The 13859-nt window shown below is 39.4% G+C and overlaps 1 pseudogene; it reads right to left on the bottom strand.

The window, feature by feature from the left end:
- Nucleotides 1–485: 485 nt before the first annotated feature.
- Nucleotides 486–1223, bottom strand: LOC112868400 (transmembrane protein 126A pseudogene; annotated as a pseudogene).
- Nucleotides 1224–13859: the final 12636 nt, after the last annotated feature.

The raw sequence follows: 13859 nt of genomic DNA, 5'->3' as shown, positions 1-13859 counted from the left end.
CCAATTGGATAGAAATCTTTTCCAAGTTTTGAAGTAAATACCCACTAAGAAGATTGTTTGAAGCACTAGGTGAAAAAGGTCCCTCCTTCAGCCTGCTGCCATATCTTCAAGGGCAAACTGTAGTCCACATACTGCACCCAACTCATGTCTGGAAGAACAAAATTAATAGTAGGGGAACTAAATGGCTACCAATTTGTGAGCACCCAGTTCTAATACTTTTATTGATTTTGGGTTCCGGGTTAGTGCTTGAGCTGTCTCTATCCATCACATTTTCCACATAAGGGCATAGATCATCCTGGGGGTTTTGTGTGTTGGGTTGGGGGAGAGTTGGGGGTAGCTCAACTGCCTGGAATTGGAAATAGGGAGACTGTGGGTTCAAATCCAACTCCATGCAGATCCATGTGGGACCCTGAGTAGCAATATGTTCACTGCTTTAGTGTCCTTGATAAAGATAATATTGATCACTACAGTTGTTCAGCCGTATATTTATTTTTTCATACATTACGGTTTTATTTTTGTGTACAAAGTTGTTTAACAATCACTGAATTTCTAGGCCAGGTTCAGGTAACTGAAGAGCCTTTACAACTAATTTATATTGTCTATATCCAAGGTATGCGGCAATCATGGTCTGGAGCAAAATGGGAAATAACATCTTTCTAAAGACAGGCTTAGAAATTCTAGTCCAGTAAGTTAAGATGTTTCCTTTTTCTGGTAGCAGGGCTGACTCATACCTGGCTGCTAGGCCACGATTCACAGGTATAGCCAAGAAAACAGGGCACAGATCACCAAAAACAAGACCAACCAGTCCACCCCATGTTATGGTACAGGTTTCACAATTCAAATCACCTGTATTCAAAGGTAGATTTACAAAACCTTTGTAAGATGCATGCGCAGTCAAAAATGGGATCACTGCCATTGGTAAGCCAGCAGCTATACGAGCCTGTGTCACATTTAAGATGCGTCGAGAAAGACTATTTGCTATTAGACCACAGAGAGCAGCATTAAGTCCAATATAAACTGATCCATGTTCAAATAGATTCCTTTCTGCTTCTGGGAGGTGGTTAATTTTTCTGGTTATGATAGTGAAAATTAAGTCTTCCTTGACAGTATCATCTGGTTCATGATTTTTCATCTTGAGCCTTATGCTCTGCTCACAACCCTCCTCGGCACGCTGGGGTTCACTCCAACCTTTGCTCAACTAGCCTGAACGCAGCCATCTTTGGCTGACATCAGCCGTGTATTTATACAGAAGATGGATTTGAAGCCACAAAATAAAGGGAAAAAACACACAGATACACAATAAAATGTTCTTTACAATTTTCAGATTACTTTGTATTTCAAGGGAGACTTTAAGGAGGGGCATGAGAGTGGGAAGAATATGTTGTCTCCTGAAAGATACCAGGTGGGTCCAAAATATTCTGTGCATTAGGATAAACAAGAACATTTTCCTGGTCCTTCTAATAAAACTATTTGCTCTTGTGGAAGGTCCTTCAATGAGATGATTCAGAAAATTATAACATTAAGTGTTAGTGGAGATATAGTTCTAAACAAAGGTAGTGATTAAAAACACAATATCAAATATTAATGCTATTTTTGAAGGGTTGGGGTTGTGATTAAAACACTCAATTTAAAAACTGGATGATCAGTGTAGAGTTCCGATTGTCAGCTACAAAATAGTTCCATTTGGGTTTACTTCCAGTAGACTGGACAAAGTCTTAATGAAGTTATGAAAAATTATGAGTTACACTCTTTGTACCAAATTGGCTCCTTTGCCATATGTTTTGATATTTAATCAGGAACATTTCTTACCCTCTGCAGACAAAATTTGTTTGGGTAAAGTATTTAGCAATATATATTAAGAGTCTTAAAAAATGTTTTAAGCTGGGATCATTCTTTGTTATACTAATGTAAGGAATTAGAGACACAGCCAAAGATTTAAATATAAGGATGGCTAATGAAGCATTGTCTACAGAAAACAGAAAATGTGGCAACTCTTTTTGAGATTTGTAATAATAGATGACTTATTGAACAAGCTATGATGTGTACACATAATGGAATAGTATGCAGTCATTAAAAATGTTCAGGGAGGGGCACCTGGGTGGCGCAGTCGGTTAAGCGTCCGGCTTCAGCCAGGTCACGATCTTGCGGTCCGTGAGTTCGAGCCCCGCGTCAGGCTCTGGGCTGATGGCTCGGAGCCTGGAGCCTGTTTCCGATTCTGTGTCTCCCTCTCTCTCTGCCCCTCCCCCGTTCATGCTCTGTCTCTCTCTGTCCCAAAAATAAATTAAAAAAACGTTGAAAAAAAAATTAAAAAAAAAAAGTTCAGGGAGTGCAACTAATGATTAATGACATGGGAAATCGTTCCTATTATAATTATAATATTAAATAATAAAGGAAAAATATGAAAGTGAGAAGATATATAAATATGTTGTACTGCTCAATTATGTAAAAAGAGAAATATATATGTTTCTAATAGATATATACACAGAAAAAATACCTATGTATGATGTATACAATATATATGTTTATTTTAAATATATTCATGGAATATGTGTATGTTATATATGTATATATACATAATTTGATGCATATATGTATATGTGTATGTAAAACATACACAATACATATATGTATGTGAAAATATATGTGTATATGTGTGTATATATATATATATATATATATATATATATATATATATGTATATGTGTGTGTGTGTGTATATGCACACACAGAAAAAAGACTGGAAGGAAATACACCAAAGAGTTATTGTAGTCATCCTTGGATGGTAAAATTATGGGTAGATTTTATCTTATTTCTCCAATTTTCAAGATGAGCATGTGTTACTGCTACCATAAAAATATTATTATTAATTTTTAAAATGCTGCAGACACTGCCCCACAATTTTCTAAAGTCAAGCGTTGGATACAACTACCCTAGGCTTGTACTTGTGCCATGTGAGTATTTGTTTAGGTACCCATATGTGTTTCTTTTTAATGTCAGAATTTAGCAAGACAGATTGGAGGCTCATCTCTGCAAAGCCCGTTCCACTTGCTCAAGGAGAATATTCCTTGTTTATGCTGCAGGCAAAACAACTAGTTGTTTTTTTTTGTTTTTTTTTTTTTTTAAACCTCAGGTCTATTGTGAAAATGAGCCATCTGTGGCAACCGTGGTGTTTTTCCCAACCTAATAGCACCTTTCATACTGAACTCTTGGGCTTTTCCAGGCGCTTCTGACAGCTGCAGAATGATTATGTACTTTTTCTTTTTTAAAATAAACTGGTATAAGATGGTATACTGGGAAACGTTGCATATGTATGTAGTGTGGGGAATACAAAAATGAGAGCAAAGTAACCTTGTGTTTTGGTTTGTAGAGTGCCACATGGAAGATGAATCTCGGCTGAGGAATGTTCGGTTGTGGCAACTTGGCCTCATGATATAGCTGCATCCCTATAGGAATGGGGGAAAGATCCTCCCCATCATCATTCTTCTGTGAATATGTTAGAATGCTGGACGTCGAGTAGGTGCGCAGAAAACTTTTGCTTTAATGAATGAAAGAACGAATGAAGATTCACTGAAGGTAATGTCTTTCTCTGGTGACTAGAGGACCTACCTTCCCACCTACCCACTTGCATTGGTGAGGAGTGATGCGGATGCACCTGTTCAAGAGAAGGAGGCAGGGTGCCTGGCATCCTTATAATCCAGACATAGGCAAATCATGACACCCTAGCTATTTTAAGCAACCCAAAGATGAATAGTTCCTCTCCATTAATGAAAGCAAACATGTGCCATTACTGGTGTTATTTTATCAATATCACATCCTCATGGTTTCCCCTATCAGTCCTTCTAAAAGTTTTGAGGGAAAGTTTGCCACAGGCTGCTAACCGTAGCAGGAAAGAAACTTGGTGCAAATTTTGTGGCAAAATGGGTTCCAGGAAGTCCTCCGCGTATCATGCACAGGCTTCTCCTAGTGGAGCCATTTTCCCGATGTTGTATTTCCCTGCTCTCCTGCATCCTTAGAGTTTTGAATTTTGGCAGCTTTCCCTTTGATGGAAGAAAGCTGGAAGTAACTCCTGCTCATTTTCCTTGACTTGTCAGTGTCACTCCATACATCATCGGGCAGTGGAGATGGTGGGTCACGTGGACCCTCCCCTTCCAGGGCAGCTGGAGAAATGCATAAAGCGGCCTAAAGCTTAAGCCCAAGGCCCCTCAGCTAGCTCGGCACTTCCACTTAATAGTGAAACATATCTCTGACAGTCCGCAAAAGTATCCCTTCTGGGCCTTCTTTGTCTAAACTTAATATTTCCTGTATTAAGTCTTATAACAATCGTCGTGAGGAAGGTTGAATGCTAAAGAATTCAGAATCAATTAAGACTCCTCCAGGAAATCAAAACCTTCTGTTAAGCTGTAAAATGCTCTGGGATGAATTGGTGTCACCTGATAATATTGCACCAGCGATGTATTGTAAAGCCTGATACTCAAGGCCAAGTGTCTCTTTCTACAAAAGCTACAATCCCCTCACCGCATGAAGTTTATCAGGGCTAGAAGAATAGAAATAATGAGTGATTATACAGCACCTTAAGTGATGGTTCTTTTCACTAATATTGATAGAAAAGATTCTTCATCCTGTGACCACTTCCTCGGCTTCCAGAAACAGATTCTGCAGTGACAATGAGAGGGCAGGGATGTCCTGTGGTAGTCATGAGTGTCTAATAGTGGGGTTCTTTTCTTAAAGTGTAATTCCAAGATTAGTAGCTGCAGATTAAAGTAACTGTAGGATCCCAAGCAGTCCACGACCAGGGGAACTCATAGTGGCTGAACACAAGGTCAAAGTCTTGATGGGCAGTCACAATACCTAGGTGTCAGGTGATGAGAAAACATTTACCTTCAAATCAATAAGCAAGCAGAACCAAGAAATTTTCACAGAAAAATAAAAATTTGCCATCAGAATTCCCCATGAGCCATAAAAGTTATGCTAAAAAGACAGGCCCAGGGGCGCCTGGGTGGCTCAGTCGGTTAAGCATCCAACTTCAGCTCAGGTCACGATCTCACAGTCCGTGAATTCGAGCCCCGTGTCGGGCTCTGGGCTGATGGCTCAGAGCCTGGAGCCTGCTTCCAATTCTGTGTCTCCCTCTCTCTCTCTGCCCCTCCCCCGTTCATGCTCTGTCTCTCTCTGTCTCAAAAATAAATAAACGTTAAAAAAAATAATAATAAATAAATAAAAAGACAGGCCCAGATAGGTATACATCCTGATCTAGAAAGTTCCACAAGAGACAATTCCAGGGACACTGATGAGACAGGTAACACAATTCTGAATATTCCCAGATTTAGGAATTCTGATACATGAACAGATAATGTCATGGAAAAAATGCACCTTAATTTCAAAAAGGCTAGTCAACACTTCTTCCTTTATCAGTTGTTAGTCACTGCTTTTGTATTCTTTTTTACATGATGTTTCGAGTTGGGATCTCCAGGTTTCCTCCACATACTATACTGAAGAACATGAGACACGTATTAACAGCCCAGAGGCTGTGATTGCTGAACACATGTCCATGTTTCCTGTGCTGAGGCCCTTTGTTAGCCTGTTTGACTGTTTGGGGGTGGGGGGCTGCTGCTTTTTCTTTAATGGGCCAGACCTCATTTTTATTCCCACTTCTGGGAAGGACTGTTTGGCTCCCATGAAACTTTTCTGGGCTTTGTTAATGGGGCAGGCATGTTGCTTGGGCCAGTAGGTAATTTCGTTAGTGTATAGGTGGTTAATTCCATTGCCAGGGATGTTGAGCTCTCTACATGGTCAGTTTGCTGTGTGCTCACTTGCTGTATATACACAGAGCACACTGCAGAAATACTTACCTCCTCTCAACGCAGCATGCAAGCTGTTAGCAATCTTCTTTACATTACCTGAGGCCCACTCCATCACCCCTTTCACTTAATATGATAGATTGCAGGACGTAATATAGAAAAATGTAGTGTGTGTGGCATATAAACTCACAGTGCATATCGGATTTAATATATAATGCACAGAAGCCACTCTATAATACATAGTCAAAAAGGCTGCAAGCTGCTGTATTGATGCCGTGCCCAGTTCAGGAGAATAAGGCAAGTTTCCATTGCCAGAAAAGAGCATAGTATTCAATTTCTCATCTAGTATAGAGTATAAATAAAACATGGTGTACGGTAATACCAAACTGCATGAAGTGATTTCCCTTAGTACATAAACTTATAGCACCCCAGTCTTTGCTTCAAGCTGAATTTTCCCAGTTCTCTCGGATGGCAATAGGGAATTATATGACCTTCTACAGCAAGAACTTCCCACTTAACAGATTCTAGGGCTCCGCTGGGCCTCACGCTAATGGACAGCCATTAACCATCTTGGAGCTCCTTAGAATTCCCTGGAGCTTTGCAAGCTGAGTTCCTGGATCTCTCCAGAGTCAGAAGTTGACAGGCAGCTGTCAGTCAATTGGAAATTTCTTAAAGCTATACCCTGTAGCAAATAAAAGTGCTCAGTATTTATAATGAGAAAAGATTATTGTGCCAACACTAATATGATTTAATAAAAACATTAACCCGGTAGATGTAGTCTTCAAGTCTAGTTATCTCTAGATAAATGCATATGTATTATGTATTTCCTCTTATTTATAGAGAGCTATTGATTACGTTTGCTCTGTAGTTCTTGAGCACAGTCAATTCTGCCTTCATAACCGAACCTTGAAAAGGGTAGCTCTCAGCTACAGAATCCTCCATTTCTGGGAAACGCTGTGGAAACTAGACAACCAAAAACATGTCCAAGAAAGCAAAATTTAAATTACATTAATATTACTGCTTTCATAGGGTTATGTGGTCTAGAGGAACAAAGGAGGACTAACGCCAGAAACTTCGGAGATGAGTCTCATTGTGGTCCTTCCTTCAGTGGGTAACTTCCTGTAGCTTTATTTGCCTCATTTTCTCCATAACGAGTGTGGTTGGGAAGCTAACACCCACTCTGCATGACCCACTGGTCCAAGTTTGGGTGCTACTTAAGAGTGTGTAGGCAGTGGTTTGTGTAGGAGGGAAACAGCCAGGAGTGCTTTCGTTCGGGCTTATGCAGAGATGTAAGTCAATCATTCTTTTGAGAACAGCTCTCAGGCTGATGTAGAAACTGGTTGTGAAGTCGTGGTTAAGAGGGAATTTTAAGTGGCTACCGCTATTACTCTTTAATCTTGGTGATTAGAGCACAATGCCTTTTACCTTTCATATCACGAACCTTTTGTCATTCCTGACTCTAAAATATAGGAAATAGATATCAGCTGGGAGCAAAGGAATTAAGAACTGTCCTCACAAATCTGGGACTTCCACTGACAGAGCAGATAAAGGACGTAAATGAGTACTGAGATCCTGATCATTATTCTGACTTGTTGCTGATAATGCCAGCCAAAGATCTGCTTAATTAAAGTCATGGCCTTTTTATGGTCAAGTCTTTAATTCTAAATGTTTTTTTTTTCTTTCTTTTTTTTTAGTCTGAAATAATATCAGACTTAGAGAATACTGTCAGGGTAGTGCAAAAAATTCCTGAATATCCTTCACTCAAATTATGACTTTTTTTTCCAGATTTGCTTTTTGATTCTCTCCTTGTATAGTATTTACTATCATTATTATAAGTATATATTCATTTTTTATGCATTTGAGGGTAAGTTGCAGACATAAAGGGCCTTTACTCTTAGATACTTTTACATACATATATAGAGCAAGGACATCTTATATAATCACAGTATAATTATCAAAATCAAGAAATTAACATTAATAAAATGCTGTTATCAAATCTATAGACCTTATACAAAATTTTTAATTGTCCTGATAAAAGATATATTTATAGAAAAAGAGACAAAAATTCTGCTCCAGTATTGAATCTAGGAACGGATACTGCATTGTTATCATGTCTCTTTAGTTTGTCTTAATCTAGAATAGTTCCCCACTGTTTCGTCATCTTTCATGGTCTTGTCACCTTAGTAGACTGCCCCTTAATCTGGGTTTTTCAAATGTTTCCTCATCATTAGGCAAATGCCTGCCTGGTAAGTGAAATTTTCAAAGGAAAAGTTTGGAGGAAGTTCCCATTTTTCTTAGAGCAGGTGATATCATCCACGTCTGTGTGGGAAAATATTGAAACCAGAGAATGAACGGTATAAGCCACAATGTAAGATGGAAATAGGTCACCAGCAGAATTATCTTCATTATTGGGTCTGAGCTAGTTCCTGCCACATACTCTCCCCCACCCCACTTCAAAGCACCTTGTGGAATGTGGTCCTGTGTCAACACAATAGGTAAAATGAACTCCTGAGCATGGGTACCTGAGCTTAGAATTGGGGATGGAAATGCATAACTCACAAATGAAAGGCCATGCATATGTGCTTTTGGTTTCTTGCATCACCTTTCATTATCTTAAGACTGAAAAGTTAATAACCCAGTGTGCAATCATGCCATTATCAGTTTACATTGTAGTAAAGCCCATTCAAATGATGATTACATATGTTAATGAGTGTCGTTATAATGCACTACACAGTACATTACCTTCAATAAATATAATTGTTTATGCACTTTAATGAGGGTATATAATGCCCCAAAACTAATGGTATTGACTGAATTGTGATTTATTGCTCTAAAACTTTGCCATTAGGAGAGGAAATCTTACAAAACCTTTTATGTTTACCTAACTTTCTTTCGCCCCCTAAAAGCTGCCACTCATCTCTCCCTCCCCCTGTTACAAGAAGAAAATAACTCCAAGACGCTTCCACAATGTTCCCTGTCAATGCTTTTCTCAACCTGAAGAAGCAGGAGGTGGGTTCATTTAAAGGGTTTAATGAAGATCATTATGTTTACCCCTCAGTAAGGTTTAATGCATTATCTGGCAACAAAACTGATGCCACGTCAGAATTTTGGCTCCAAATCAAATAACAAGAAATAAAAACATTGTTTGTTAAACTACACACTAGGAATAGAAAATAAGGCCGGGATAGCATTTGGCCCAGCGTCCTGCATCAGGCCAGGGAAGGGACAGAGGGTGATTAAATTGTCTTTGAATGTACAGACCTCCAGCTGGGGAAAAAGAGAGGGTGGGTGGACCCCACATAGTTCATTCTAATTCCAAGAGCTTCTTTCCCCTTTTCCTTGGAATTTTTTCCTAAGGGAAAATTTCATTTTGAAAACGAAGCTAAAAAACCCTTATATCTGACAAAGAAAACATACACAAAACATAGTCATTGTGTATGATGGGTACTTTGTTTTTCAACTTAATATAGAAAATTAAAACAAGGACTGGAATCTCCAAATGGGCTTCACAGCGCTGTACATTGTGATTTCAGTAGTTTTTGTGTTTCCAAGCAGACGGGACATCCTGTAGCTGATGTCTTCTGCAAAGATTCCATTAATTAGAGTTCTCGGAATTACTGGCTAATATATACAAACACTAAAGTCACTGCTCTTATGCTGAACCTGAGCCAAAACTCATAATGCCAGTCATAATTCCTTTCCCTCCGCCCAAGGAATAGAATCTCATTTGGAGCATTATCTGGTCTCTGGTTTTAGTGTGCGTATTACCCAGCTAATTTCCAGCTTAGTGGCTATCTGGTTCTTACCCACGGAGTGTGCATCTGAACAGTAATTGGGGAGTGACCCATCGCTCTCTGTTATCACATCCTTCAGCCCATGGACAACACAGACTTCCTGTGAACAGCCAGCTTGTAGGAGGAACTTTCCCCTGAAATCACTGTGGATGGAATTCTGTCGCCTTTGGAGGCAAATTTGCATAGAAGGTCTCCTGGTTTTTGGTTTTTTGTTTTTTTTCCATCTCCACAGCATACTATCTGAAAGGATTTTCAGGAGTCTTTATGAATAAATAAAACTGTGCAACTTAAAAAAAAAAGATTAATTCATCTAGATACTCTAAATGCCCTGTAGAAATGACAACAGGGGATCCGTACTGGCATCTTAAAAGGATTTTTTGAACAATAGCGGTTTCTTAAAACAGATTCCCAGGATGGAAGGTAATCACTTGAGAAACTTTCCAAGGTTTACCATGGTGTTCCAAGTAGTTTGAAAGTCAGTAGTTTTGGGGGAAAAAAATTGACATTGAGATGCAATCTGTGGTAAGATCTAATTAATTTTTTTGCTCCTAAGAATAATTTATTATTTACACTTCTTATTATATATGTATTTTAGCTTCATTAGTCTGCAATGCTGGAAAAAATTATACCTTCAAGTCCTATTTATCAAATTAATGGTGCAATTTCATAGTGACACATTCCACATTCATTAAACCAAGTACAGTAAAAATGCATTTAAATTAGATTAGTGTGATATAATAAAGATTCCAGTGTAGGGGGTGATATTCTAGCTGAAGAGAAACACCCAGATCGAGTTGAAAGCAACTTTGAGATAATGCTTCAAAATTGATTTTGGCACTGGTTAAGTGAAAGAATCACAGACGATGACTCGCTGGTCTGACTGCCTCTGCTTAGCTATTGTTACGTTTTACCACGACGAGGGAAAAAAGACTCAAAGACTTAATGCGGTCCTCCAGCTGAATGCTCAAACTTTGTTCAGCCAAAGGCTGTGGTAGTAACTTGTCCAAAGCTTCTGGAGGGTGACAGATTAACAGGTGATATGAATAAATACTGCAGGTATCCTTTTTACCAATTAGCTTGTATTTGTGGATCATAAAAAGCACCAGGTACCCACCACGTATTATGTTACTATGTACCCTGTGCCACACCTCACTTGCCACTTGCCCAAGGTGGGTGTGTTAAATGTTGTGGTGCCCACATTTGAGGGTGTTCTGTCTTAAACATACGTAATAAAAACATTCAAGTAATACTCTAAAACTTGCGTGTGTTTAGATAGATATGCCCATGAGATCGTGTTGCAAAGGCCTTAGAAGGCTCTGAAATGGCCTAAATGTGAGTTTAACACAGCACGTAGTGCAAATTAGTGCTTAAGAAATACTTTGAAGACGATGGGCGTTTTTGGAGATTGAGTGAGATAATACACATAAAAGCACCCTGCATATAAGAGGCTCTCATGATGTTGGCTAAATGGGAATCTGAATTCCTGGAAGGCTTTGTCCAGAAACTGTGGGACAAGCACTACGACAGAGACAAAGGTGGTAGTGCTCTGTAAAACACATCCAGTAAGTTTATTGTCTGTTTATCATACGCAATTCGACTGATGGCCATATTATTAGACGCTAGGAGAAAGCAATGAGGGGTTTAAAATGGGCAGTTGATGGTCATCTGCGTGACCCCAGCTGCCTGCTCTCTAGAGACAGGGGTCAGTGAATGAGTTGCTGGAGCATGCTGGTTCCGAATGGGTTTCTCCGAACATTGGTAGTGGGGTGAAGAGGGAGAAATTGAACAGAAAACAGACCATAATCCTCTCTTGGCCTAGGCCAACACCAGATAACCAGACATCTTCATTTGTACTCACCCACTTACAAAGAAGGATTTAGACAGAGGTCTCAGGAAAGAAAAGAAAGTTAAAGATATGGAGCTGACTTAAAACAGAGGTTTCCAGTTTTGGGGGGGGGGTGGTCAAAGGGACCAAAAAAAGCATAGATTTTAGAAGGCAGAAAAGAGCAATGATGTTAGAACAACTTAAATCGTGGCCAATTATCAGTCTGCCAAATACTTGGAAGTAATTTCCAGGGTTGGCAACTCCCTGGACATTCTGAGGCAGTGTAGACAACCAATTTGAATTATCGACAGAAAAATATTTCTGGTCAACCAGGATTGTACAGACTGGCCATTTACAGCTGTCAGATCATCTAAAGGATTGCCAGTCTGTCACCTAACTGCTTTCCGAGGGTCTAGGGAGCCCTGTTTCTGGTGGCAGGATTCAGTGATAGGATGACACTGGTCTGCAGTCATTACATGCCTTCAATTCCTGGACTTGAAATCAGTATATATATTTTTTAAGTTTATTCATTTATTTTGAGAGAGACAGAGAGTGAGCAGAGGAGGGGCAGAGAGAAAGGGACACAGAGAGAGAATCCGAAGCAGGTGCTGCACTGTCAGCAGAGAGCCCGATTATGGGGCTCGAATTCACTAACCGTGAGATCATGACCTGAGCTAAAGTCAGATGCTTAACTGACTGAGCCACCCAGGCACCCCTGAAACCAACATTTTAAAATAAAGTTGAAGCCGGGGTGCCTGGGTGGCTCAGTCAGTTGAATGTCCAACTTCAGCTCAGGTCATGATCTCAAGGTTCGTCAGTTCAAGCCCTGTGTCAGGTTCTGCACTGGCAGAGTAGAGCCTGCTTGGGATTCTCTCTCTCTGTCCCTTTCTCACTCACACTATCTCTCTCAAAAATGAAGAAACATTTATTTACAAATTAAATAAGGGGTGCCTGGGTGGCTCAGTCAGTTGAGCATCTGACTTTGGCTCAGGTCATGATCTCACAGCTTGTGGGTTCAGGCCTGCGTCCGGCTCTGTTCTGACAGCTTGGAGCCTGGAGCCTTCTTCGGATTCTGTGTCTCCCTCTCTCTCTTTGCCCCTCCCCTACTCACACTCTGTCTGTCTCTCTCTCTCTCTCAAAAAATAAATAAACATTAAAAACATTAAAAATAAAATAAAATAAAAATTAAATAAAATTGGGTGCCTGGGTGGCTTAGTCGCTTAAGTGTCTGACTTCAGCTCAGGTCATGATCTTGTAGTTGGTGAGTTCGAGCCCCGCGTCGGGCTCTGTGCTGACAGCTCAGAGCCTGGAGCCTGCTTCAGACTAATATTGATCACTTTTAGGTATACAGCATTATACATTTTTACAAATATACAGGTTCATGCTACCACCATTATAATCAGGATACAGAACAGTTCCTTGTCCCCCCAACCCCCAAGCTTCCTTGCTACCCCTTTATAGTTCACCCCTTCCCTCATCCCAACCCCAGCAACCACTGGTATGTTTTCCATGCCTACAGTTTTATCTTATTGAAAATACCATCTAAGTATAACATTAGAGTATGCAACATTTGAAACTGGCTCCTTTTATAGAATAATGTTTTGAGCTTTATCCAAGTTGTTGAATATATCAAAGGTTTGTCCCTTTTTATTGCTGAGTACTATTTCATTATATGTACATACCACAGTTTATTCAACCACTTTGGGTTGGTTCTTGTTTTTGGCAATTAGAATAGAGCTGTTATAAACATTCACGAACAGATTGTTTCAAGAATAGACGTGTTCATTTTTGTAGGGTAGGTATTCAAAATGGAATTGCTGGATCATAGGTTAAGATCACATTTAAACTGCCAAACCATTTCCACAATGGAAATATCATTTTGCATTCCTGGCAGTGATGTAGGAGAGATTGGTTGTATTACAAGGTCAGTATTTTTTATTTTAGTCATCCTAATAAGTGTGTGGTAGTATCTCATCATGGCTTTAATTTCGATTTCCCTAGTGACTAATGTTGAAGACTTTTTCACGAGCTTATTTTTACATCCTCATATTCTCATGGGTGCAGGGTCTGTTCAAGTGTTTCACCCACTCAAATTTTCTTTCTTATTTGTTGTTTTGAAAGTTTTTAAAGTTATATTCTGGATACAAGTCCTTTGTCAGCTCTGTGATTCAAAAAATTTTCTCCCAGTATGTATCTTGCCATTTCATTCTCTTGCCATTGATATTCCCAGATCGAATGCTTTAAATTTATGATTTTTTCTTTATATTTTAGTCTATATATTTATAGTTTATGTTTTACATTTAGATCTGTGATCCATTTTGAAGTGATTTTTGAATAAGATGTGAGGTTTAGGTTGACGTTTATTTTTTAGCATATGGGTATACAAATTACTGGTCGTTACTGGTCTCTGCCACTGCTTGGTGGATTGTCTTGTAGCTAGTGCAT

The sequence above is a fragment of the Puma concolor genome, chromosome D3 (assembly GCF_028749965.1).
Source record: "Puma concolor isolate L17-30 chromosome D3, mPumCon1.1.hap2, whole genome shotgun sequence".
Taxonomy (NCBI): domain Eukaryota; kingdom Metazoa; phylum Chordata; class Mammalia; order Carnivora; family Felidae; genus Puma; species Puma concolor.
The sequence above is the reverse complement of the archived record's forward strand: the minus strand, read 5'-3'. Positions and strand labels throughout refer to the sequence as shown.